Raw genomic sequence first — 27,310 nt, 5'->3', positions numbered from 1 at the left:
GCCCCACGTTGGGTGTAGAGATTACTTTAAAAAAAATCTTAAAAACAAAAGTGGAATGGAAATTGAGAGCCATTGTTCTCTTCTTTCCATTTCTCCTAAGCTCCATTTATGGCCTACGAATATGGAATTTTTCTCAACATGCTTTATGAAGGTAGCACAACGCTTACTACATATGTCTATTAAGATCTCATAAGCCTTTTATTCTGCCGCTGTGATTCTAAGCATATGGGACAGCGCAAATTAATTTTGGGGATTGCTAAGATTTTTTTTAATACCCACATGCAAATAATTTTGTTTTTGAGTGCCCCATTTCTTTGAAAATTTTTGTTATTTCTGTGAATTCCAAAAGTAATAAAGCAGCATGAATACTATAGTAAATCTAAAGTGAACCCCCTTCCCTATTCCACTTCATATGTGTAAACACCACTGATGGTTGGGTTTGTGTCCCTTCATGTGTGTAACCACAGGAATTTTTCTTTCATTATTTCAAAAGATTGGATAATGGTTCGTATCATACCAGTGTTCTGAAATTTATTTTTCTTTTAGTATTTATCAAATATTTCTCTGTCAGTATATGAAGATTTTTTTTTAACTATATCTACCCAACGTAGCCAGCCAGTATCTCCCAGAATATTCACTTGGTCATAGGGTGGCTCACTGCACAGGGGTGGCCATCTGAGGGGGAAGTGAGGACTGAAACCTTGACCTTACAAATAGTGATGTAGTAAATGTCTGTGTACATTATCTTTGCAAGGAGATACATTTATTCTGAGAACAGAATTGCTGGCTCTAGGGGGATGTTCTCTTTAAATTCGATAGATACTGCAAGGAACCTTCCTAAGTACCCACAGTGTATTTACCATGCTCTTGCCAACACTGGATAATATTGATGTTTTTAAAGTGTTGCCAATCTGATTGAAAAAGTGATTTCTTATTGTTGGAGTTTTATAATTTAGAAATTATGTAAAACAGTCTCGGAACATCTGACTTAGAGAGCTTGAGAATTTTGTTTTAAAAATTAAAAATTTAAAAATTAAAAAAAAGTAGAGGGGCGCCTGGGTGGCTCACTTGGTTAAGCCTAGACGCTTGTTTGCAGCTTAGGTCATGATCTCAGGGTTGTGAGATTGAGCTCCATGTTGGGCTCTTTCGCTGGGTGTGGAGCCTGCCTACAATTCTCTCTCCCTCTCCCTCTGCCCCTCCACCCACTCACAAGCACTCTCTCTCAAATAAATAGATTCAAAAAAATAAATAATAAAGTAGAAAGGGAATTACATGCATTTCAAAATACCGTCTCATTTTGAGCTTGTAAGGGATGCCATTGCATTAATTACTATCTATCCATTTACTAAATGGCTAGAGGTACTGGTACATGGTAAGTGAGAATTTCTATGTTACAAACATGTCTGTGCCTAGTAGTTGCTGTTGTGATTTTTGGCTCTTGACTTACATGTTTGCCACCTTCATAAAAGAGGATTCACCCTCCTGGGAATGAAAACACAATTTTAAATGAGATATCATAGCTTTGGATCCTTAAGCTATAGATGCAAACAAAATAACCTGGTGTACAATGATACCTTCATGTAGAATCACTTCTGTTTCACCCTCCACGTAGGAACTGTCACCTATTGCTAGTAATCAGCTCATACACAGACACAAGAAATTCTTCAAGTATGACTTACTCTTACAGCTGGACAACCTATTTAGGAATATTAATTATATATATATATATATATATATATATATACACACACATATGTGTTTGTGTGTATATATATATATGTATCTAATATATATATATATATATTTGTGTGTATATATATATGTATCTAATATATATATATATCTAATAATATATATATATTATTTGTGTGTATATATATATATGTATCTAATACTTACTGAATTCTTAATACGTGCTGAACTGTTCTAAGCCATTTACATGCATTTTTTTCTTCTAGATTCTTTAAACAAATTTCTATAGTTCATACTAATATTTTCCCAATTTTCAGATGGGGAAAAATGAAGCATAGAGAAATTTAAAAACTCTACTGAAGTTACACATCTGCGGGTGAAAAACTGGAGATTCAAATTTAGGCACCATGGCTCTAGGCCAGGAGAGTAACCATGGCTACTCTACATGGTCATGGGGTTGCTCACTGCACAAGGGTGACAAACTGAGGGGGAAGTGAGAACTGAAACCTTGATCCCCCATGCGCAGACCAAGCTATGTTCCCTTGCTCTTGTCTGTAAGGGCTTGGTTTTTCTTGGTCACAAATTGTCTGTAAGGGCTCACAGCACCCCTGCTCCTGATGTATCAGGATCTGTATATATACACATTTGCTTTTGTAAGTAAGTACCTTTGCAACTCAATACTATCTTGCCCATTCATTATGGGTACACCTTCAAGAACAGATCTGCCTTATTGCCTATACTCCTTATCTTATCTTTAATACATATATAATACATGATATTATAATAATACATATATTTAAAACATGATCTGTGCATGGGAAAATTAGCTCATAGCCTCTGATGTGTTGCCATGAAAACCATTGGTTTTATCAAGATGGTTTTCTGAAAAATGCATAAGGAGTTCGTTTTTTTCTTTTTTTGGTCATTTTTCTTAACATTTTGAAGGACATAAAGGTCTTTGAGGATGACCAACACGCGGCATATAAGCCAAGAAAGAAGGCTTTGTTGTCACATGGAGACGTTTATATCCCTTCCCAACCATTTACTAAAAAGGGAGCAGGGATTAAGGGACTTGGGCAAGTCAACCCTCCTCATTTTTGAAGTGTATGGAATTATAATATATATCTCATAGAATTGGTATGCTGATTATATATGTTAATACATGAAAACATTAGAACAATGATTTGGCATATATTAAGTACCCAATACGTATTCTGTGTTGCTGCTATTGTTTTGATAGAATGAGATAATGCATCTAAAACACTACTTAATTTATAGTAAATTGTTAATAAGTGTCACCTGTTTTTATTGACCCTTTCTCTAGAGAAATTATATTTACATACACAAACAAATTACGTATGTCTTCAAGAGTTTATGGAGCTCTGGAGACCTGGCAATGCCCTCTAATGGGCCTCAAAGATAGATGATGAATAAGATAGGCAGAGCTCCTGACTTCATGGTGCTCTTTAGCTAAGCAGTGTACAAAGATGGCCCGGAGTATGTTCAGTGGTTAGAACATGGGCTTTGGATCATTAAGATCTGGGCACAAATCTCAGCCTTGCTCTCTACCAGCTGTGTATCCCTGAGTAAGTTATTGTTTCTTGCCTGAGTTTAAAAACTTGTAAAATGAGAATAGTAGTCATTACTCACAAAGTATATGTGTATTAATTCTTGTATTATTTATATTAAGCATTTTATCTGTTGAATGTTTGATACTTTTCTATACTCTATTTCAGTATAGAAGAATCACATTTATCTGTGATAGCAAAAAGTCAACATAAACATCTAGGTAGTGTGTCCCCATCTCATTTAAAGTATTGGCTAATAACATCATCTGGGCCCAATAATTTAGTATTTTTTAATATTTTGAATCTTTGAGCATTGTTCCTCTAGGTCACATAACCATGCTGTGTTTTGCTTGTGCTCTTAGCTTACTTAAGATTATGACATCTGACCCACTATTTGTTCATTTGTTTTGTGCGTTCTTGTTTCAGACATCATGGCTATAAGTTGCACATAAAGTTGATATATATTAATTTAGCAGGAATTAAAATTGTACTACGTGCCTAGAATACAAATATAAATAAAGTAGTGTCCCTGCCCTCAAACACAAATAATCTACTTAGAAGACAAATACGTATAACATCTATAATGTAAGGTGACAACTATTCTATTAGTATAATACGTAGAAATACCATGGAAAATGGAAACACAAAAGATACATTTGGCTGGAGTAGCTTAGAGAAAATTAATGTTTGAGTTGTTTAGTAGGGATCTTTAGATTAGAAGTTGTTGAGTAGGGATCTTTCCTACATCTGAAAGGAGAGGTTACAGTTGGAGTAGGTGGTATGGCAAGGGATGATGTGGAAAAGGAACACTGGGCCAGATTGTGACTGGATGCCAAAGATTGACCTATGTCTTCTAGGCAATGGAGAGCCACCAAAAGTCTACAAATAGGTTGGGTTATGAAAGTTCTCTTTTTTCCCCCTAAGATTGATTGGCAGCATTTGAGTCAGATTGTTAGGAGGGGAGATAGGGAGAATATTGTTTCCCATTTTGGGCTAATTTTCAGCAAAATAATTAGTATTTCTAACCTAAATTTTTGCAACGACCAACTGTTCTCCTTTCCTAGTCTTACAAGCCTCTAGTCAGTTTCCCAGAGAGCAGGTAGGCAGATGTAGAGAAGACAGATTGGATCATCGTTTTTTTGTTTGTTTGTTTTTGTTTTTTCCCCCTCCATTTAAAATAATTTGTTAACTTCTTAATGCCCTTAGCATGAAGTGCCAGGTGAATTGGTCCATGATTTCCATTAAAGCTTCATCTCTCTTTTCTTGAGATCCTTTACTTTAGTCTTAAGCTGAAATAAATCTCTTAGTTCCTCAAATGCACCCTGCTGTGTGCCTTCAAAGTACTGTTTCTGTTCCTTCGGACACTCTTACCCACCATCACCATCATTTCCCCCCCGCCCCCCCCCCCCCATCATTCTAGCCAACTTCCACTTATCTTGCAGGTCTTTGCTCAAAAATCACCTTTGAAATCTTTCCTGACTCCTGATCCAATATATCAATTTCCTTATATCTTGTTCCTTCCCTGACATAACAGTTACCAACTTCATCACACATTGTGGTTGGATATTTGATGATCATTCTCCCAGGCTGACTGTTGGGCCTCTGAGGGTAGGAACTGCATTGTTTTTGCCCACTTCTTTAGTTGGGCATTTAGCTGAAGCTTAATGAAAATGTGTTTGCTGAATCCAACAACTATAATAGAGGAAGGTGAAATACCAACAATGGAATTAAAATGCCTGTTAAAAACCTAATTTTCAAGCACTATATTCTCTATTGGGGGTAAAGCAATGACTAGAAATGATTCTCTCCTAAATTTTTCATGTCTGGTTGGAGTTACGAATAAAAAAACTAATGCTGTGGTAAGTGCAAATGTTGAGTACTGGAGGATTATAGAAACCTACCAGAAGGCCTGCTAACTTTTCCTGGAGTAGATTTTACAAGAGATGACATATGAATTCTTTATTTTTAAGTCAAGAGGGATATAATTTATTGATATTGAGATATAATTACATTGAGATAATTATATTGAGATAGAATTTACATTGCATAAAATCCATCCTTTTTAAGCATACATTTCAGTGAGTTTTTTTTTTTAAAGATTTTATTTATTTATTTGTCAGAGAGAGAGCACAAGCAGGGGGAGCAGCAGGCAGAGGGAGAGGGGGAAGCAGGTTCCCCGCTGAGCAAGGAGCCTGATGCAGGACTTGATCCAGGACCCTGGGATCATGACCTGAGCTGAAGGCAGCTGCTTAACCGACTGAGCCACCCAGGCGGCCCTTCAGTGAGTTTTGACAGATGTATGTAGTCATACAACCAATACCATGATGAAAATGTAGAACATTTCTGTGCCCACCTTACCCCAAATTCCCTTCTGCCCTTTAGCAGGCAGCCCCTTCCACCGCTCCGTAGCAACCACTGATGTGATTCCTGTTTCCGGTGTTGACTTTTCCAGAATGATACATAAATAGAATAGTGTCATATATTCCTTTTTGTGCCCTCCTTTTTCTCAGCATAATAATTTTGAGATTCCAATGTCTTGTTTATCTATCAGTAGCTTATTTCTTTTTTAAAACAACAGATATATGAGGTGCAGTCGACATACAATAAATTACATGTATTTAAAGTGCATGATTTAAAAAGTTTTGACATATGTTTACACCAGTGAAACAGTCACCATAAAGGTAGAATATAGCCAACACCCCTAAAGGTTTCTTCAGGCCCTTTGTAAACCCTGCCTCCTGGTCCTTCCTCAGAAAACCACTGATATACTTTCTGCTCCTGCAAATTAGTTTGTATTTTCTAGAATTTAAATCTTTGGGATCACACAGTATTATTTTGTGTCTGGCTTCTCTCACTCAGCATTACTGTTTTAAGATTCATTCATTTTGTTGCATCTATCAATGCTTCTTTGTTTGCTTGCTTTTGGAATAGCATGACACTGCAAGGATATGCTACAGTTTGTTTATTCATTGACCTATTGATGAACATTTGGAATGTGTCATTTTTGTTTCAGTTTTGGCTTTTGCAAATAAAGGGACTGTGAACATTCTTGTACAAAGTCTCTTTGTGGACATATCCTTTCATTTGTTTTGTATACAGTTGACCTGTGAACAACATGGGTTTGAACTGCGCAGACCCACTTTTTTTGTGGATTTTTTGATAAATACAGTACAGTGCTATGAATATATTTTCACCTCGTTATGACTTTCTTTTTTTTATTTTTTTTTAAAGATTTTATTTATTTGAGAGAGAGAGAATGAGAGACAGATAGCAAGAGAGGGAAGAGGGTCAGAGGGAGAAGCAGACCCCCTGCTGAGCAGGGAGCCCGATGCGGGACTCGATCCCGGAACTCCAGGATCATGACCTGAGCCGAAGGCAGTCGCTTAACCAACTGAGCCACCCAGGCGCCCCACGTTATGACTTTCTTAATAACGTTTTCTTTTCTCTAGCTTCCTTTATTGTAAGAATACAGTATATAAAGTGTGTAACATACAAACTATGCGTTAATCGACGGTTTATGCTATTGGTAAGACTTCCAGTCAACAGTTGGCTATTAGTAGTTAAGATTTTGGGAAGTCAAAAGTCAGATGTGGATTTTCAACTGCATGTGTGTGTGAGGTCAGTGTCCCTAACCCCTGTGTTGTTCAAAGGTCAACTGTAATTACCGAGAAGTATAATGGCTGGATTCTATGGAAGAAACTGTCAAACTGGTTTCCTGATTGTACCACTTTATGTTCTCACCAGTACTAGTTTCTTTACATTCTTACCAACACTTGGTATGCCCAGTCTTTTAATTGTAGACATTCTAAAAGGTATGTGATGAGATCTCATTGTGGTTTTAATTTGCATTTCCCTGATGACTGATGAATCTGAGCATCTTTTCATGAGCTTATGTATATGCATGTATTTTCTTTGGTGAAGTTTTGTTCAAAACCTGTGCATCTCCACCCACCTTTTAAAAATTGGGTTGTTTTCTTATTATCGAGTTGTAAGAGTTCTATATATACTATAGCTACAAGTCCTTTATCAGAAGTTTATATCCCCCCATATGAATTTATTTTTATACAAGGGCTAGGATTTGACTAAAAGAAGAAGACAGTAAATGATATTTCAGTCATAAAAAAAGAATAGCATGTGCAAATGAAAAAAATAAAGTTAGTTTTATGGCTTTATGAGACCCCAATGTGTGGTAAAATAGGAAAAGATGGTGGAAAGTGAGTTTACAAAAATAGGAAGAAGTCTGAAGATAGAGACTTTTTTTGTGTTATGTTATGGAATTTAGCCTTTTTTTGTGAGCACTAACATTAATAAATACCAGTCTAGTAACAATGATGATACTAATAATTGAGCTTTACAGTTTATAGAATTCTTTTATATGCACGATTTTAGTGCTTTCCTGTACATTATTTTATTTAAGTCCTTTGACAACCATGGGAAGACAAAGACTTGGAGGCACGTGCAGTCAGTATTAAATATGGGTTTTTAGATTTTGAGCCAATGTCTTTTTAGTTTGTGTGTGTGTGTGTGTGTGTGTGTGTGTTTAATGTGTGATGCAAGAGTGATAGTTGGGTTGGTCTGCAAGGCTCAGGAGTACACTCTCCCAGCAGGGCAGGGGATAGTGTCCTGCTGAGTTCTGGGAAATGGCATAGTAGACCCTGGTAAAGGTTGGGGAGTATAGTTATACTTTGAAAATGACAATTTACAGTTAATGTGGAACATTTCACAGAAATTCCAGAATCTCAGAGGGTTTTCTAGACTCTGAGTGTTTTTAATTGTCCTTCAATTTGTAAACTGATTCTAGATGAATAAAGTAAAATTATATGTATTTGTTAGTTAATTTGCTAAGGAAACATAGGATGACCCAGTTTTTTATTTTTTAATTTTAATTTTTTTTTTTTTTTTTAGTTTCTCTTGAGAAATTGAAAGATAACAGGAAGTTTTTAAACATAATCCTTTGGTTCAGTATATTCTGTTTCTTTTGTCCTGTTCAGGGCCCTGACTTGTTTCCCCATACCACTGACATGCACCACTTATCAATTTCAGAAACATGAAAAAAATTACATGCTGAACAAGCTTACCATTTAGGACTTTCTTTCTTTCTTCCTTCCTTCTTTCCTTCCTTCCTTCCTTCCTTCCTTCCTTCCTTCCTTCCTTCCTTTCTTTCTTTCTCTTTCTTTTTTCTCTTGGAAGTTTTGACATTTCCTCATTTGCTCCTTTTTTGCAAATTTCATCCATCTTTAATTTCTGTGGCTTCTTTTCATGGTAAAGAAATAAGGGGATGGTAATCCAGAGTAACTGAAATACTCATACTCTCAAGTGAGGGATTTATTCATATTCAAAATACTCTCTTACCAAGTACATAAAAGTAAATTAATAATTTGTGTTTGATGTGTCCATACACATTGCTGTATGTTTTCTGTATATCTTCTGTGTAATCATTTCAAAATCACTTTAAGAACTGCTCAAGTACTGTGAAATATGTCTATGCAGATTTAGCATGGGACTGCTATTTTCTCACCAATTAATCTGGAATGGCAGAGGGTCTTTTAAAGCATATTTGTAAAATCCTTCTCATCAAATGTATATGACTTAGATAGCTTGGGGCAATGGGAAGAAGATGCAGGCTTTGGAGTCAAACAGACTTGATTCAAACCTGTAGGGCTATGAGCATGTTAGCCCTGCTTTGCTCATGGGCACAATGTGTTGGTTAAATGAGGGGCGCCTGGCTGGCTCATTTGGTAGAGCATGCTACTGTTGATCTTGGGGTCATGAATTCAAGCCCTATGTTGGGCATAGAGAGACTACTCAAAAAAAAAGCTAAATGAGATGACATTTAAAGTGTTCAGTATAGAGTCAGACACAAGGCAGATATTGAGATCAAGTGCTCGTTTGCATCCTCTCTATATCAAGTTAATATTTCTATATATCCCTATTTCTGTAGGTTTCATATACATAATATAGATATAAACACATACACATAACTTATTACCACCATTAACAACTATGACTAGTTACCATTTATTAAACACTTACTGTGTGCTGGGCTCTCAGTGCTTCACATAAATCATTTAGTCTTTACACTAACACCATAAGGTATAAACTATTATTATCTCTGTTGTGCAGATGAGGAAACTGAGGCAAAGAGGTAAAGACCTAGCTGAGACTGCACAGCTAGTTAAATGGAAGCGGCAGGGGTGAATGGAGACCCTTCGCCTCCAGAGCTTCGTTTCCTCTTCTAATAGAGATGCTACACAATTAATTTCCTCTCAGTTTTCACAGTATCTTTTAAGACTAAAAATGAAATAAAGTAATTTTATTTCCCTCATATTCTGTGTCCCATCATTATTTATATGAACCATGTAACTGATTTCCCTGGGCTCATTTGAGCATCTATCAGGTTAAAGTAACTTACCTGATGCTTCATATGTAAACAAACACCATGGTGGACTGACGCCTGAGACAGGTTAGAATAGATCGAAAAGCACTGAACTGGAGCTTTTAATTGAATACTTAAATTTAATTTATTAAAATCAGGGATAACAATTATAATAGGCACATGTTTGATGATGTAAAACCTGAGGCATAAGGGGTGGACTTTCAGAATTTTAACTAGTTTTGCACAATGAATGGAAGCATTTTGAATATTAACTTAATTGTAATTGTGTGTACATTATTATCTTCTCTTCAGGAGTCAGGGATAAGTATTAGTTGAAAAATCTCTTAACGTGTGATTATTTGATAATGAAACTTCTTAGGAAGGAACGCTTACAATTTAAAAGGCCTAGAGTGTTTAAAAGATGATTTTCCTTTCTTAGTTTAGTTCATCAACTTCTTTCTGGACAAAGAATCCTGCTACCTGAAATTATGGATCCGTTAACTGGGAAATGTAAGGATATTTATACCTAGCATATATAGTATATACAGAACTACTTTCTGTTACCACATGGCTTATGAATTTTAATGGTCATATTTTTCTCCTATTTATGCATTGATTCCCAGAAAGTTGAAACTTATACAACTCGCAGAGTAATTGTTATCTAAGTAGAGAATATTTTTGATAATATGTCCTCAAACTGCATTAAACACTTGAATTATAAAGGAGAACAAACAAAATGCATGCATAACACGTAGTTCTTTTATTTAAATCTAAAACAATTTTGAATAACGTCATTTTCTACCTATATAAAGCACATATTTTTTCTTACAAGTGAGTCCAAAACCTCACATTTCATTTTGTGAAATTGAATTGATAACTTGTATATTTGAAACAAGTAGCTATGATAAAAATGTATCCTTCATTGAAAAGGGTTTTAATTCAATCAGGCAAGAGTTTTTGAGTGAATATTATGTGCAAAACATGTAGTGGCTTAAATGGTAAAAGGAATAAATAGAATCTCTAGAGTTTAGGAACTAGCAAAATAGTTGGAGAAATAAATGCAAAAATAATTCTCATTCAAGTTGGTTTATGGTAAATGTTGTAATATACAAATCGCTTATTCCTGGACCTGAGATATATATATATATATATATATATATAATTCATTTATCATATATATATGAATTATGAATGAATTACATTAATCCATTTCTATAGAGAGATATACACCAAAGAGATTGTATAGCTCCTCTTTTTGATATAATGTATTCCACATATAGGGAAAGTATGCAGAACTTATCTCAAAAAAATTTTTTTTCTACTTGAAGAAAATTAATGAATAAAATATTTTTTAAGGTAGGTGTGCTAGTATGCTGGGGCTGTCTTCACAAAATACTGGCTGTTTTATCAACAGAAATTGATTTTCTCACAGTTGTGGGGCCTACATGTTCAAGATAAAGATGGTGGGTTTGGTTTCTTCTGAGACCTCTTGGCTTAGAGATGGCTATCTTCTCCTTGTGTCTTGGTCTTCCTTTCATGAGTGTCTGTATCCTAATCTCCTCTTCTAAGAACAGCAGTTTTATGTTAAGGCCCATCCATATGACCTCATTCTAACTTGATTACTCTTTAAAGACCCTATCTCTAAGTACAGTCATATTTTGAGGTATTGGGGGTTAGGGTTGGGAGTTAGGGTAGGGGGAGGACACAATTCATCACATAACAAACAGCAGGGTAACCATAAAGTGAGTTAGTCTTACTACATATATGTTCAAATCCTCCTTATGGCTCATGCATCTATCTGTTTTAGACTATAAATTAAATCAGTTCAGTCCACAACCAAACCATTCATGCTGACATCTAGAAAGCCTTCTTCTCTCTTAATACCCCCCCAATCCACACTGTCATTCTTGCCTTCATGCATCCTCCCTTTTGACCAGCCTGTCTGGTTAGGACAAATGGCAAAAATTGATGTGGCTTGAGGATACCATCTGGAATCACTGAATAATACATAGAAAGATGAATCTTCTATAAATAATCTAGACTACTACTAATAAGTCTATTATCCTTTTTTAAATATTTCTATATGCTACATATGTACATACTACTATTTCCCCATCTTGGCCTTTGAGTAACTGGTGCAGTGTTTTGATTAAGTACCAGTAGAGGGAAAGTCAGTGGGTATGTATATGTGTATCACTGAGACTATGAGAAGTTAAAGAGCAATGCCAAATTAAGCTGAACTCCAAAATAGGGCAGGTACTGTGTTTGCATTTTGGAGAAACATTTTAAATATGTCTTTCTTTCAGATTTCACTCTCTAATGTGTCCAAGACCTCATATAAGACATATACGCCTCACTTTAATTTAGAAGCGCTGAGTTTAAGAAGCGTTGGATGTACAAAGGAATCTCTATACAATAACGCAAGGACTGCTAAACTGTGTATTTCTTGAATTAATGGGAAAGAGACATAGAGCAAAGCACCATTGATGCTGGTAGCGAAAGTGCCCAAATGCCAGGCCAGTTATGAGGGACGCTATCCATGGCTGCATCCTCTCTTCCCTGGTTGAGAGAGATAAACACACAAGGCCTTTCAGGTACAAAGGGCAGTGTCTGTATTTGAAGTTATGCATTAAACAGATTGTTTCAGAGTTTCTCAGGTAGAATCCTGACAACTCAGCTTACAGTAAAAGCGCCACGATTCATTCTCACAAACACTTTTGTTTTACTAACAATATAATTGCAAATCACACGTGTTTGGAGCAGTGTGCTCACTCCAGTGGGTCTGTTTTCAAATTGTGGAAGATTGGTTGCATTATGTCTTCAGCCGTCTTGCAATAAATACCTTAGGAACAGTAGTTCATTGATTTAGAGAAAATTATCAGTCTTGGTATGGGGTGGTATGTGTAAAGCATTTAAGACAGAGGGAATTAGACAGTAGACTAAGCTACTGAGTTACCCTTGACAAGTTATTTAAATTGTTTGTGCTTTAGTTTGCCCATCTCTAATCTGGAGGAATGCTACCTACTTTCATAGGGTTCCTGAAAAACTTAAATTGGACAACACCAGTAGAAGAAACGACCCAGCATCATTTTCTAGTACTTGGCAGTTACTTAATAAATGGAAATACCCTTTCTTTTCATCTCCATGATTTTTAATTTCCTCTTATGATCCTGGAAGTAGATATTTAAAAGAAAAAAAAAAACCCTCATTTTTTTTTTGCTTAAACAATAAGCTAGGAGTTATTCTTCATATCTGCCTTTTCCTTACCCACCCGATCTAATTTGTCAGTGAATTAGAGATCTGCCAATATTATTCCAAATGAGCCATGCAGTTTCCACACCCCTTCCCCTCTCTGCTGTTGTGTCATCCAAGCCACAGTAATTGCATACTTGGACAACTCCAGCTGTCCATTAACTGTTCTTTCAGTTTCCATAGTGTTCCCTTCAATGGTGATCTTAAAACATAAATAAGAACCTATCACCCCCTGTCGAAATCCATCCAGTTGGTTGCCCATTGTGCCAGGAATAAAGGCCAGACCCTTTGTTGCAGCCTCTGAGGCATTTGATGTTCTGGCCTCCCCTGGTCACTCTCTTACCTCTGGTCACATCCACGTTTTCTCAGTTCTCAAAAAAAAAGCCAAGTTATTTTTCACAACTTTGCCCTTTTCATTCAGAACTCCTTCCAAACTCACCCTTACCTCCCACACATAAACATGACCTGAATGTCTTCATCCTTTCCTCCTCAGTTTAAATGTTACCTCCACAGAGAGGGTACTAGGAGTTTCTTCTGATTTGTGCGTTCTTACGTAGTTATTGTTGTTTGGAGATAATCACGTCAGCCCAGCTGGCTGAGAGGTCTCAGCAGCAGAAACTTGAGTGGACATTGTAAAAAGGAATAAAACAAAAGGCCAGGAGAGCAAGAGAAGAAAGGAAATACTAAATATTTAATAAAGTAAAGAAGGTCTGACACATTCTTTAATCTACTTGAAAACTTCTTTAATAACTTGAAAACTTATATGTCATGACATAATTTTTTTTATGATTATTACTAACTGCTGGTTTAGGACTCTACAGCCGAACTCTGCAATAGAAATACAGTGCAACCCCATGTGTACTTCTTTATATTTTTACATAGCCACATGGCAAGAAGGTTGAAACAAGGGAAAGTAATTGTCATTACCTATTTTATTTAACTCAATATGTCAAAAATGTAATCATTTTCATGTGAATCAATATAAACATAAAAATTATTAAGGATATAGTTTACATTGTTTTTCTTAGTAAGCCTTCAAAATCTAGTACATTTTTATGTTTCCAGCACATCTCAATTCCCACTAGTCACAGTTCAAGTGCTCAGTAGCCACATGTGGCCAGAGGCTATCGTGTTGTTCAGTGCGTGAGAATCCACTGGTGATTCAGATGAGGTTCAGTATAACACTCTTTCATTGTCTGGGATGTTTTTTGATTTAATTTTGGGACACTCTAACTTTGAATTGATTTTTCAGATTAGATAGGTCAGATTTCTGTTTTCAAAGACTTTTTAATTGATTTGTGGAAAAATATTTTCTCACATGTATGAAAATGAAAAACCTATCATTTCTCTCTTAATTATGTTTGTGGATAAGTCGAGTTAACAAGGGTTAGTTTACACCAAAGAGTTAATGGTTCTGCTAGGCTTTCCACTACTTGTAAGAATTAGTTGTGAGGCAGTTTATACGGAATGGCACTTACAAGTGATTCTCAAAATTGAGTGGGCATCAGAATCACCTGAGAGCTCATAACCATGCAGATTATTGGGACCACCAGAGATTGTGATTCTGGGGTGGAGCTGAGAATCTGCATTTCCAGTATGCCTCCAGGTGCTGCTACTGCAGCCGGTGAGGACTGTTACTGGTGCAGAGCATCTCGTCTGCCCTCAGGCACCGTGCTTGTCAGGATTTTCCTGAGCAGCACCTTTCATTTCTTCCTGTGGTTCCTGATGGAGGCTTTGGAAACCACTACTTTTGTTTGTGTTTGTTTGTTTGCTTGTTTGTTTGTTGGGGGGTGGTGATGATAGATAGAGGACATTACCTGTCCACTCATTATGGTGCTATATTTCATATGGAGAATAGAGGAGCAAAAGAACCATAGAGGAGGAGGAAAGAGAGAACCATATAACAAATTTCAGAACAGGAAATTGTTGAAGAAATGCCACAGAGATGGGGGGGGGGGGCAATACAAGCTCCCTGGTGACTGTGTTTTATGTTTTATCACTTTTGCTTTGAGGGGTGGGGGGACAGAGTCTATATTCTGGGTCTAGGTGATAGATTTGTACTGAAGCAGTAATAGCTCTGTTGAATACTCATCCACAAGTCTAATATGTCCCCTGCTGTAATTTATCCGTTTTTCCAGCCATTTAATAACCACTACACTCCAATTCTTAAAATTAGCTTTGAGGCTCACGTGGAAACAAGTACCATTGTTTATATGAAAAGAGTAATGCTTATGTACCTACTGTATCATGTTGAATTTCTACAAAGCTGCCATTGTGTGAACCAGGCCTCTGCGAACACTATTTGCAAAAATTAATATTAAATTTCTGAGTAATGACAAAAATAATTACCAAACTAAATATAACTTTGATAAAGCTGTGAGGTTGATAAATTTTTGAAGGCTAAATTTAGAAAAAAATCAAATGAAATTAATCTGTATTTCTTCTGTCAGCTTTAATTTTCCTATTGCATTATCTAATATTTATTGAGTACTTATTATTGGCAGGCATTGTTCTAAATGTTTTACCTGCTTTAACTCATTTCGTTATGAGGATAACAACCCAATGATTCTATCATTATTCTCATTTTTAGAGGGACATTATCCAGCTAGTTAATAGCAGAGGTGGTATTCTGAAACACTTACCGTCTCAAACTCTTACCTGATATTCAGTGGCCTTAGTTTGTTCTTTTAAGGCAGGATTCTCTCTTCCTTGATTTTCAATTCTACAAATCTACACCCAGCTACACATGAATTTGAATTTTTTGCCTAGAATTTTTTCTTTTTGCATAATTTAGTACTTGTGCTTTCCTCTATGTCCTCTCTATGCCATTTACTTTATCTGAAGTATAATCCCTTTTCTGCCCTTAGTAACATTTTACATTAATTAGTTCTTGAAATATTGAATATATTTATGCATGTTCTTACTGTTATTAGAGCAGAGTTGTAACAACTTCAAAGAATTTTTTAAAATGAAAATTGAATCTTCCATTATTCAGCACACACACATTTCTTCTTTGTACATTTCTACCTAGTCTTTTATGTAAGTGTGTTTATAGGCATGCATATGTTTTATATTTATTCACCATGAATAATTTGTATTTGGATTTTTTCACGGATTATTTAATTAAAATTTTTTATTAGAGACATTTTTAGAATTATTTTTGTAATATCATGTAAAATTCCATTAAATTGAAATAACACAATCCACCTATTTTCCTGTTGTTGTACAGGTTGATTTTAATTTTTTTCTATTCATAATTTTGTAATGAATGTTTGTACATGAACACAGCTTTTTTCAAAAAAATTGATTTTTCCCTACTAATTTAATTTAGTAAGTCAACAAGTCAGCCTTCTTTAGCTTTTGACACATATTGTTGTATTGCTTTTGCTTTTAACTGAAGATTTTTTATTGAGTTTTAACTAATCTTAAGCATACACTCAAAGGTTTACATATGTAAAATGTAACCATTGACACCCAGAGTATTTCCAGTTTCCTAAAAAAACCATTATGCTCCTACTCACACATAGGTTAAATTTGCCTACTAACTGTGTTGCTGTATATATTAGTAACTAATTCTTTTTCATTGTTCTGCAGTATGCCATTGAATGAATAAACAACAATTAGTTTACTAAGTCTACTGTCCATGGACATTGGGTTGTTTTCAGTTAGGGGCTATTATAAATAAAGCTGCCTTGAACATATTTTGCATGTCTTTTGTTGGACCTGAGCCCTCATTTCTAATGGGTATATTCCCAGGAACAGGATTACTGGATCATAGAGGATACATATATTTAGCTAGTATTATTTTTTTATGGTTTAAAATCAATTTAAAATACCAGTACAAATATTTCTATATTGTATATTGGTAAGAATATTATACTCCTCAAACAAAAGGGGAGAGACTAAATAGTTTAGGAAAGCAGTAACAAAGTTGTATTTAGAAACTGTGTTTCATTCGTGGCAAAACCTAACAAGTTACATCTGCCTTAGATGATCCCCTTTCTTTCTGTACAAATTTATCATACATGGAGCTATGTAAGTATTAGTCCCCATAAATATATTCCTAAACTGTTAAACTTCTCTTATAACAATAAAAATAGTGGAAACTATTTTCTAAATTGAGATGTAATTGCCATACAACTATTGTTACTGCTTTGGCTGTAGACACCTTTTACTTCTACTTTTCATGGAATTTGCTCATGTGTATCACCTCACATTTAGTAAGTACTGATTACACACTACCAACTGACAGGTAGGTATGTGTTTATGTTAATGAACCTCATGAAACCATACCCTTGCACTGTGTTTAAGATAGAGTTCATGTAGGGGACCTTAGTTCTCTTTCCCATCTTGCAAGATGGCAGGCGAAAAAGCTGAGAAGCCGGATGCTAAAGAGAAGAAACCTGAAGCTAAGAAGGCTGATGCCGGTGGCAAGGCTAAGAAGGGTAACCCCAAGGCTAAAACGCCAAAGAAGGGGAAGCCCACTGCAGCCGAAACCCTGTCCTTGTCAGAGGAATTGGCAGATATTCCCGATTGGCTATGTATTCCAGAAAGGCCATGTACAAGAGGAAGTATTCGGCAGCTAAATCCAGGGTTGAAAAGAAGAAGAAGGAGAAAGTTCTTGCTACTGTCACAAAACCAGTTGGTGGTGACAAGAACGGTGGTACCCGAGTGGTTAAACTTTGCAAAATGCCTAGGTATTACCCTACTGAAGATGTGCCTCGAAAGCTGTTGAGCCACGGCAAAAACCCTTTCAGTCAGCACGTGGGAAAGCTGCGAGCTAGTATCACTCCTGGGACCATTTTGATCATCCTCACTGGGCACCACAGAGGCAGAGGGTAGTTTTCCTGAAGCAACTGAGCAGTGGCTTGCTACTTGTGACCGGACCTCTGTCCCTCAATCGAGTAACTCTGCGTAGAACACACCAGAAATTCGTCATTGCTCCTTCTACCAAAATTGATATCAGCAGTGTGAAAATCCCCAAACATCTCGCTGATGCTTACTTCAAGAAGAAGAAGCTGCGCAAGCCCAGACACCAGGAGGGTGAGATCTTCCACACCGAGAAAGAGAAATACGAGATTACAGAGCAGCGCAAGGTTGATCAGAAAGCTGTGGACTCGCAAATTCTGCCAAAGATCAAAGCTGTTCCTCAGCTTCAGGGCTACCTCCGCTCTGTGTTTTCTCTCACAAATGGAGTTTACCCTCACAAATTGGTGTTCTAAATTTCTTACAAAGAATATAATTAAATAACTGATCCATTAAAAAAAAAAAGATCATGTAAATAGTTTAGGTAAGCACAGCACATACAAACACCACACACACAAATCCTGAGCTTTACTGTGTGATAGTGAATATGATTTTGAAAACATGCTTTTTATTTAAGTAAGGTTATGAAAACAACGAGTTTTAAAGAATTTAAGCTATTCTTATAAATTAGATCTTCTGCTCATATTATGGGAAAAATTTCTCTAAATAAATCGGATGATTCTTTTATATCTTCTCTTATACCTCTCAACCAGGAAGTAAGCACAAAAATTCCTTTAACACTGGCTTTCATGCATAGTCATTAAGCAGCTTTTATATTTGTTAGGGTGTGTTGGCAATAAATATCTTCTCTCTGGGACACCCAAATTATAGCCCCGTGTTGAAGCTTAATTATATCATTGAACTGCAGACCAGACAATGTTTCCATTATTGCAATTCTTATTTATTGGAAGATAAAAGGGTTTAAAGTGAAAAGAGTAGTTGGGAAGTGATAATGATTGGCTAAGTACCGTGAAACTCCCTGCCACTGATCAAACTATGTTAATGTTTATTTTAGTCCTCAGGAGTAATAGTTACCTGTTAAAACTCCATCATGTAAAGCCAGTTCCAGGCCTGGAGGTCATGATGAGGTGGGAGAGAAATAGAATGATTTATTTTAAAAGCAAGACAAACATCAGATTTAAACATTTTAAATTTGTGTGTTCTGTTCCATATTGTTATGTAAGTGACTTTACTTTTGGAAAAAAAGAAGTTTGGGAGGTAATGTTTAAAGATACTGCTATTACATTGGAAGTGAAGCAATAATACATGATTTCTTTAGGACAGTTTTAGCAACAAATGACAACATCCCCCATACTGGCTCTTTGCAGGTGTATTTTCACTCATGCTCTCACTGTAGTTCTTGGTATCAGAATGAACCTTACCTTCTGAAGACGGTGAGTAGGCTGTGGTGTTGAGCATCTAACAAGCATCCAGACTCTAACTGTTGGAATAACTATAAAAAAATTAAGAATACTGTGGCATCTAGTATAGTAACTGACACATAGTGAGTGTCTCAATAAGTATTTGTTGAATGAATGAATATATTAATGAAATAGGTAAATTTTTTAAAAAGCATATCCTTTGATTTAGGTAACAGGTATATTGAAAAAAATGTAGAGAATGAAGAAAATTTATATAATACTTCAATAAATACATATGTATAGCAAAAAATATAATTCACAGTTTATTAATTTAAATGATCTCTGAAAGTTTGGGTAGCACTTTAAGCCAGCAGTTCTTTTCCTAGCTGTATACCTTAGCCAAGCACTTGCACGTATGTGTGAGGAGTCATGTACAGCAATACCTAGTAGCAGAAGTCAACAAACTATCCCAAGGTCTATCACTAGAACAAAAATAAGACATTGCTTTCCACTCACACAATAGGACATTATATGGGAGTAAGAATGAATGAACCTGAGGTATGCCATCAACGTGGTTGAATCTCAGACACATATCATTGAGTGAAAGAAGCAAATCAAAGAAGAATATTTTGAGTATGATTTCTTTTATATATTTTCAAGAACTAGAAAATCTGAACACTTTTTTACATAATATGTAAATATTAATGCACTTAATAATATTCTGTGAAGGGAAGAGTGGGAATAATGATCAAAATTTCATGTTAATGCTTAATTATCTGGGCATATACCTGGCAAGTGGATGTATGATTGTAGAAAGGCACAATGAGACTTCCACAGGCTCTCAATGTGCTCTTTCTTTACTTGGGTAATGTTATTCAGTGTTTCATTTATTATTAATATTTAACCTGTACAAGTACATTATATAGATGCTTCCTTTTCTGATATATTTTACAATTTAACGAAATAAACTGCTTCTTAGAGGCATGAGTATGTTAGGTAATATCCTTGTATTCATGGAGCTTTCAGCTAGAGTAAAGGTAGAGATTAATTCAATAATTGCAATTACTCTAGGCTTATTGAATGAGAAGTACGTGGTTCCATAAGGCTTTGCAGTAGGTGATACGATCTAATCAAGGAAGTGCAGAAGGAGTTTCACTGAGAAAGTGGGAATTGAGCTAATATCTAAATAATGAGTGGAAACTAACTTGGAGAAGAAAGAAGAAAGGTAAGAGTATTTCTTACAGGGAAACTGATCTAGGCTTTGTGGTGCAGGAAGGAGCACTGTGAATATGAAGAAAAGAAAGAAGGACAGTGTATTGGTGCAAAGAGAGAAAAGAGTATTGGGAAGAATATTATTCGAGAGGTAGGTGGGATCAAAACATGGATCTGGTAGTTAATATTAAGACTTTTGTCTTTTCCCGAGTGATGAGAAACTATAGAGATGTTTGAAGTAGGGAGATGATGCGAACAGATTTACATTTTGAATATATCACTCTGGCTGCAGCTGGGTAGGGACAAAGGTAGATATGGGGAGACCGGAGGAGTGACTATTTTAGTAGTCCAGGTAACACATTATGAAAGCTTGGATGAAGGTACTGGTAGAGGGGATGAGAAAATATAGAATGATTTCAGAAAAATTTTTGAAGACAAAGTGTAGGGGATTTGGTAATGAAGTAGATTTGGGGAGAGAGTAAGAGATACCTCAAGAATGATGTCTAAGTTTCTAGCTTGCCTAAATGAATGGCTGGTGGTACTCTTAACTGAGATTGGGAATAGAGGAAGAAGACCATAGGTTAAAGAGACTCTACATTGTCTGTTCATATTTGTACATATTAAATGCGTGCATATTAGACCTCTGAGTGCAGATACTGATCTAATTTAGACCATCTTTCAAAAGTGTATTTCTATACAGTTTGCATTATGTCTTGAACTGAATGTTCAATATGGTATAAGACCAATTTTTTCTCCCTCCTTTTTTAGACAACAGACAGACATATGAATATAAAGGAAGTCTTTTTGTCTCTTTCTCTCTTGCATTTCAATTTCCAGTCATCACCTCTCCCTTCTACCTTAGGAATCTCTGACTTTTGATTTAATGTAGTGGAGGATTATTGGTTCTTTGCTGCTTACCATGGTTAAAATAATACCCTCTCTCAATAATGAAGCAAGTGGTGTCTAGTGTTAGGCTTGTTCCAGAATTAGTGAAGATCTTGACATTTCATATATGTGTAATGATTTGAAAAGTAGCTCTGTGCTGTCCCCTTTGAATAGGGAAGGCTGATTAGGGCCTTCCTGAGTCTAAGACGTTAAGGCTAGAATCATAACATCTCATTGTTTTCTTCAAACCAGAAATCCCATAGTCATTCTTCCTTTTAATTTCTGACAATATGGTGGACTGTCTATCTAAAGAAATCGTCCCATTAGTAAAAACTAAAAAATGCCAACAGAATATAGTTTTTGAAAAATCTATTTTTTTAAAAAGATTATTTAATTATATAGCTGAGTTGGTGGGAAAGTAAAGGGAATTTTAAGAATACATGAACACCATGAAATCACAAATCAAGAGAAGTTAGCAGGCACTGAAACAGACTTTTTTTCTGGGATATTTGGCAGTTCCTCTTGGTATACAGTTTAGGATTTGAGAACATTTTTGATAAACAAAAAACAGCTTTGGCTGGCAAAAATTGGTTAGATTATACTGGAAAACCCTCTGTATAAATAGGATCTCTGGAAGCAACTCTTATTGTGAGTTCAATTAAACAAATAAAACAGATATGAAAGAGGTGGGAGAGAGAGGATGAATATGCTCTTAAAGGAGAGTAAGAATAATTACTTTTCTTGGTCTTGGTTCTGTGTGCAGTGTAAGCAAAGGAAAATTGAAGAAAATTCATAACTTCACCCTCATGTAATTCAAAGTCACATCTAAAAATAAATTTCAGTTTTAAGGTTGATAATTTCCCCAAGTACTTTGCAGAAGCAAGCAAAAATCCCACAAAAAGAAAAGCACTTAAGTCAAGGCCTTAAATAATTCTTGCAGATAAAATTTCAAAGGGCATGAGATCGTATTAAAAATCAGCACTAAATAAGGTAGAACAAAGCATAAATTTATTCGGAAAAACAAACACAAGAAGCAAATCCAAAAAGATTGTAACTACTGGAACTTTCATTTATAAAATATAAATTAATTACATTTAATATTTTTTTGACAAAAGACTGAAAGCAAGTGTACATTTGAAAAAAGAACCAAACAGTAGTTTGAGAGATTAAAAAAAAATAACAAATGATAGTTGAAATTCATTTTATGGGTTATACAACAGAGGAAACAGCGGAAATGGGAATTTTTTTGAAATAAAAGATCTGAAGAAAATACAGAGAATATAGAACAGAGAGACAGCTAGGAGATATGAAAGAGACTTTAAGAGATGTGGAGGATAAAAAGATAAAATGTCACATATACCTAATTGGACAGCCAGATAGAGGGAGGAGAGAAAATAGAGGTGGGACAATATTCAAAGTGATGATGGCTGAAATAGATTTTGAACTGATGAAAGACACCGATCTTCATATTCACAAAGCAAAACAAATCTCAAGCCAATAATACAGTATAGTATAATCAACAGAACACTTTAATATATTATAGCAAAATCACTGAACATTGATCAAAACAAAGAAAGACAAAAAACAAGTTAACAAAGAACAGAGGTTAGTAGTAGATGATAGAAACAAATCCAAACACAGCAGTAATCATTATAAATATGGATGGATTAAAATTTCCAATTAAAAGAGATTATTGGACAGAAAACAAAACAAAACAAATCTCAGTTTCTATTGTTAATAGAAAAACTCCTAAACTGAAGAATACAGAAAATGTTGAAAATAAAAATTGGGAAAGATATACCAAATAATTGATAACCAAAAAAAATACAAGAAGTTTACTTTTTAAATAACAGATAAAGAAAATTCTAAAAAATGTTGGTCCCTGTGGTAGCCAGCTTCTGAGATGACCCCCTAGTGATCCTTGTTTCCTGGTAGTCATGGCTTTGTGTAGTCTCTTCTCCCAATGAGTAAGCGTGACCTGTATAACCAATAAGATATTCCAGAAATGATAATGTGAGAGAGAGGGAGGGAGGGAAGGGAAGGAAAGAAAGTTACTAAGCTTTGAGAGGAAATAAACAAATTTTGATTTGTTATGTAGATGACATGATTTCCCATTTAGGGAAAAAATCTACAAATTATTAGTCATTTTTTTAAAGATTTATTTATTTTTTTTTAGAGAGAGAGAATGAGTGGAGGGGAGGGTCAGAGGGAGAGAGAGAGAATTTCAGGCAGACTCCCTGCTGAGTGTGGAGCCTGTCACGTCTCCATGGTGCTCAATCTAATGACCCCTAAGATCATGAACCAGCCCACCCAAGCACCCCAACAAAATTCATGTACAATTCCATATATTAATACTAATATTTGGTTAATATTTTAACTTGGAAAATGTTCTGTTTTAATAGCAACATGAATTATAAGGTTTGTAAGAATAATGAAAATCATGCAAATTTTTTATGGAAATAAAATTATATTGAAAGACATTAAAATACATCCAAATAAATGGAGAATCACACTGTAGATAAGAAGACGCTATTTTTAAAATGACCGTTTTCCTCAAGTTGTTGCATGATTTAATGCAATTCCTATCAAGTCTCAACAAGACTTTTCATGAAATCTAACTACCTCATTTTAACATTCATATGGTAGATCAAAAGGACAGGAATTGCTAATTCACTGCTGAAAAAGTAGTACAAGGAAGCACCTCTTGGCCTATCAGATATCAAGATCTATTTTAAACCTATTATTATTATTACCTGTGTTAGTTCAGGAATAGATTGCTGGAACAGAGTGCTTAGCTTATAAACAACCTGTGCACACATATATGGAAACTTGTTCGCTTAGCATTGTCGATCAGTAGAGGGAGCTTAGTCCTCTGGCAAAAAGTATTGGGAAAATTAGCAATTAATATGGAAAAGATAAAACTGGACCCCACCTCACACATAACATAAAAGTCAATTCCAATTGGACTAATAAATTAAATTTGAAAGGGGACATAATAGAATGTTTCTGATCTCTTCCTATGAATGGATTACGTTTGAAAAGAAGCACAACCTTAGAGATAGTTGGATAAATTTCACTTCATTCAAAATCAAGGCTTCCTCCATCAAAAGGCACTGGGAGAGTAGTGAAATGACAGTTCCAAAAGCTGGAATAAAATGTTTGCATTGCCCATGATCAACAGAATTTAGAATCTAAAATATATAAACACTTGGTAAGTTAATAAGAAAAAGACAAGCAACCAATAAAAAAGTGGGGATAAAACATAGTCATTTCATAGAAAAGAAATCAAAATAGGCAAGAAAAATTTGTAAATATGCTGGCACTCCTCTGCATCACTGGAAAGGCAAATTTAAATCACAATGAATGTTATATCTCACCTTATTTCCAGGAATAAAAGGCATTATTAGCATTACTGAGCAACTAGAACTGGCAGATACCGTAGATGTACCATGCCTCAGAAAACTGTTTGGAATTAATGGTAAAATTCAGCAAGAACTGTGAGCCAGCAGTTCCACTGCCAAGTGTACCTCAGAGCAGGGCTTCTTGAATGATCCAGGACAAAGGAATCCTAGTTTTGAACTTTTCCTCCTTCCCTCCTTCCCTCTTTGTTCCCTTTTCTCCCCGCCCCCCCTTCCCTTCCTTCTTTCTCCTCCAATATGGTTATGATGCTCCTTTGAAATACAATTTAACTACATTTGTTTCACCTTGCTTTCAGGGATTTTTTGTTTTGTGGGGTTTTGTTTGTTTTTTGTTTTTCTGCTTCTTGTTCTTAATTATTTTATTTTTCCAATATGTATGTTATGCTTTCAAAAGTAAAAACTATATATAAAAAGAGATTCCTTACAGAAGCCATGCCCCCTCCTGTATTCCTTCCACTCTATACCCCTCTCATGTAATCAACTTCACTGAGATTTTTTTTGGCTATGATTAGAAGATATATGTGTATTAATTTATTTTTCCTTCTTTCACAAATGGGGTTATTATATATGCTTTCTGCATTTTGATTCTCCTCCCCTCCCAGCCCCCATGATATCTCTTGAGATTTCCTTCATTTCTCAAAGCCCTTCCTCATTCTTTTTTTACATAGTTCTCCACTGTGTGAATGCATCACAGTATATTCAACATCTTAGGTTGAATACATAGGTAGTTTCAATATTTTAGTTTCCCTTTATTTGAAATCATTTCTTTTGTCCTTATTTTGCTTACTGGTACTACTACATTCTTGAAGGTATGTTTTGTCTTAACAGCAAAAAATCGATTGAAGCTTATATTGCTCTCAATAAATTAGGCATTAAAAATAAATTACACAAATTTTACTTCTCTAATTTAGCTATAATGTTAAATGATTAATTTTAAAAACAGGCTTATTTGCAAATGAAAGGAACGTACAGATATTTATAAAATAAATATGTATTTAAATTTTATCCAACTTTCATACAGTTTTGGATTACATTTGCCAGTGTAATCCTAAAAATATCACTATTGTAACTGTACGTGACTCATATGTGGTTTTTGCCGTAGTGTGACTTATATGAGTTCAACACCATCAGACCAGTGCAGCCCTATTAAATGAGATGAGTTGGCTGATTCTGAGCTCGGATATTACAGCAAAAATCCATTTACTATTAAAGCTTCTAAATACTTACCCTCCATTTCTGTACTTATCCCATCATGGACTTATAACAAACAATTCATGGGACTGGCATGGGTCCACAAACCACATGTTGATATGTGCACCTGGAAACATATACTAGAATATTTATGGCAGCACTGTTTGTAAAAGCAAATATTGGGAATACCCCAAATGTCTATCAATAGTGGAATTGACAAATGCTTTGTGGTATGTTCACGTGGTGATTTATTATAAAACAGAGAAATCACTCCTCTATCCATCAACTTAAATAAATCTCATAAACACAAAGTTCAGTTGAAAAAAAATAAAAGAAGAATACATTATAGTAATATTTTCATTTATATAAAGATCCATACAGAAACAACTAATATATTGTTATTAGTTTATAGATATGTGGTAAAACTCAAAGTACTATAAGGAATTATCAGCATAGGATAGTAATTAACTCTAGAAGTGGGATTCAATCAAGGAATGATATCCAGGGGCCTTCAAAGTCACGGTTCCTGTTCTACTTCATAAACTAAGTACCGGTCATATGGATATTTGTTTCATTATTATTAAACTGAACAGATACTAGATGTTATTTTGTATATATCAGAGGTTTCATAATAAATTATTAAAATTATAAATATGCAAGACTAAAAATAGGACTTTTTGAAAGACTTGTAAAGAGATGTGAATAAATAGGAAGAAAGGAAAGGCTCAGAATTATAAAGCTTCTAGTTCACATGAATTCTATCCATTTGTTCCAATTCCAGTCAGAAAAATAAAATAAAATTCAAAAATTAATATCCATATCTTAAGGTCTCTGAAGGATAGGTCATTATTGCATACTTAGTTTCAATATAAGGATTTGATCATGACAACATAAAAATTTGGTTTTTAAGGTGTTCTAGGATAAAATATACAATAAAATGCCTGCATTCAGTAAGTTGGCCAGGACCACTGTAGAATTAATACTCAGATCACTGTGACTGGAAATCATGACAGACAGCAGGGGTACTGAATCTAAGGCTCTCCTACCTATTGACTTCATAATTTTAACTGTATTCTCCAATTTTCTAGTATCTAAAATGAAAATACCAATAGTATTAGTAACTAAGATAAGAATTACTTGTCTTAGCCTTACTGTAATGAAGAACTCTATGACATTAGATTATTTTCAGGTTTACTTTGTAAATGAGAACATATGGTATATGTAATGTTGTACTGTGATTTTTTTTCATCTGTATTGTGAATATGCATCTATGTCAATCTTTCTCTGTAGTTATGATAATAAATTAAATAAATTATAATTTATTTTATATTTCTCACATGACAAAATAGAATTTTTAAAAAGCACCCCCATTCCCCCAAAAGTTAGAGACTAAATATGAATGAATAAGAATGACTTGACATACTGAATATTAATTGAATTCTAAAACTATACTAATTAAAGCTCTATGATACTGCTTTGAGAAAAGAAGAATAGAAGAATGGAACAATATAAAAGCTCTGAAATCGTAATGTTTATAAATTTATAATA

At 35.0% G+C, this 27,310-nt stretch overlaps 1 pseudogene across 1 annotated transcript; it reads left to right on the top strand.

Moving 5' to 3' along the window:
* Positions 1–17,215: 17,215 nt before the first annotated feature.
* On the top strand, positions 17,216–18,159 carry LOC123860532 (large ribosomal subunit protein eL6-like; annotated as a pseudogene). The gene has a single exon (XR_006794701.3). The product of XR_006794701.3 is annotated as a large ribosomal subunit protein eL6-like (transcript).
* Positions 18,160–27,310: the final 9,151 nt, after the last annotated feature.

The sequence above is a fragment of the Mirounga angustirostris genome, unplaced genomic scaffold (genome assembly GCF_029215605.1).
Source record: "Mirounga angustirostris isolate CCGP_5_RB_7025 unplaced genomic scaffold, mMirAng1.0.hap1 SCAF_4, whole genome shotgun sequence".
In the NCBI taxonomy this organism is placed as follows: Eukaryota; Metazoa; Chordata; class Mammalia; order Carnivora; family Phocidae; genus Mirounga; species Mirounga angustirostris.
This window is presented reverse-complemented; position numbering and strand designations above follow the sequence as displayed.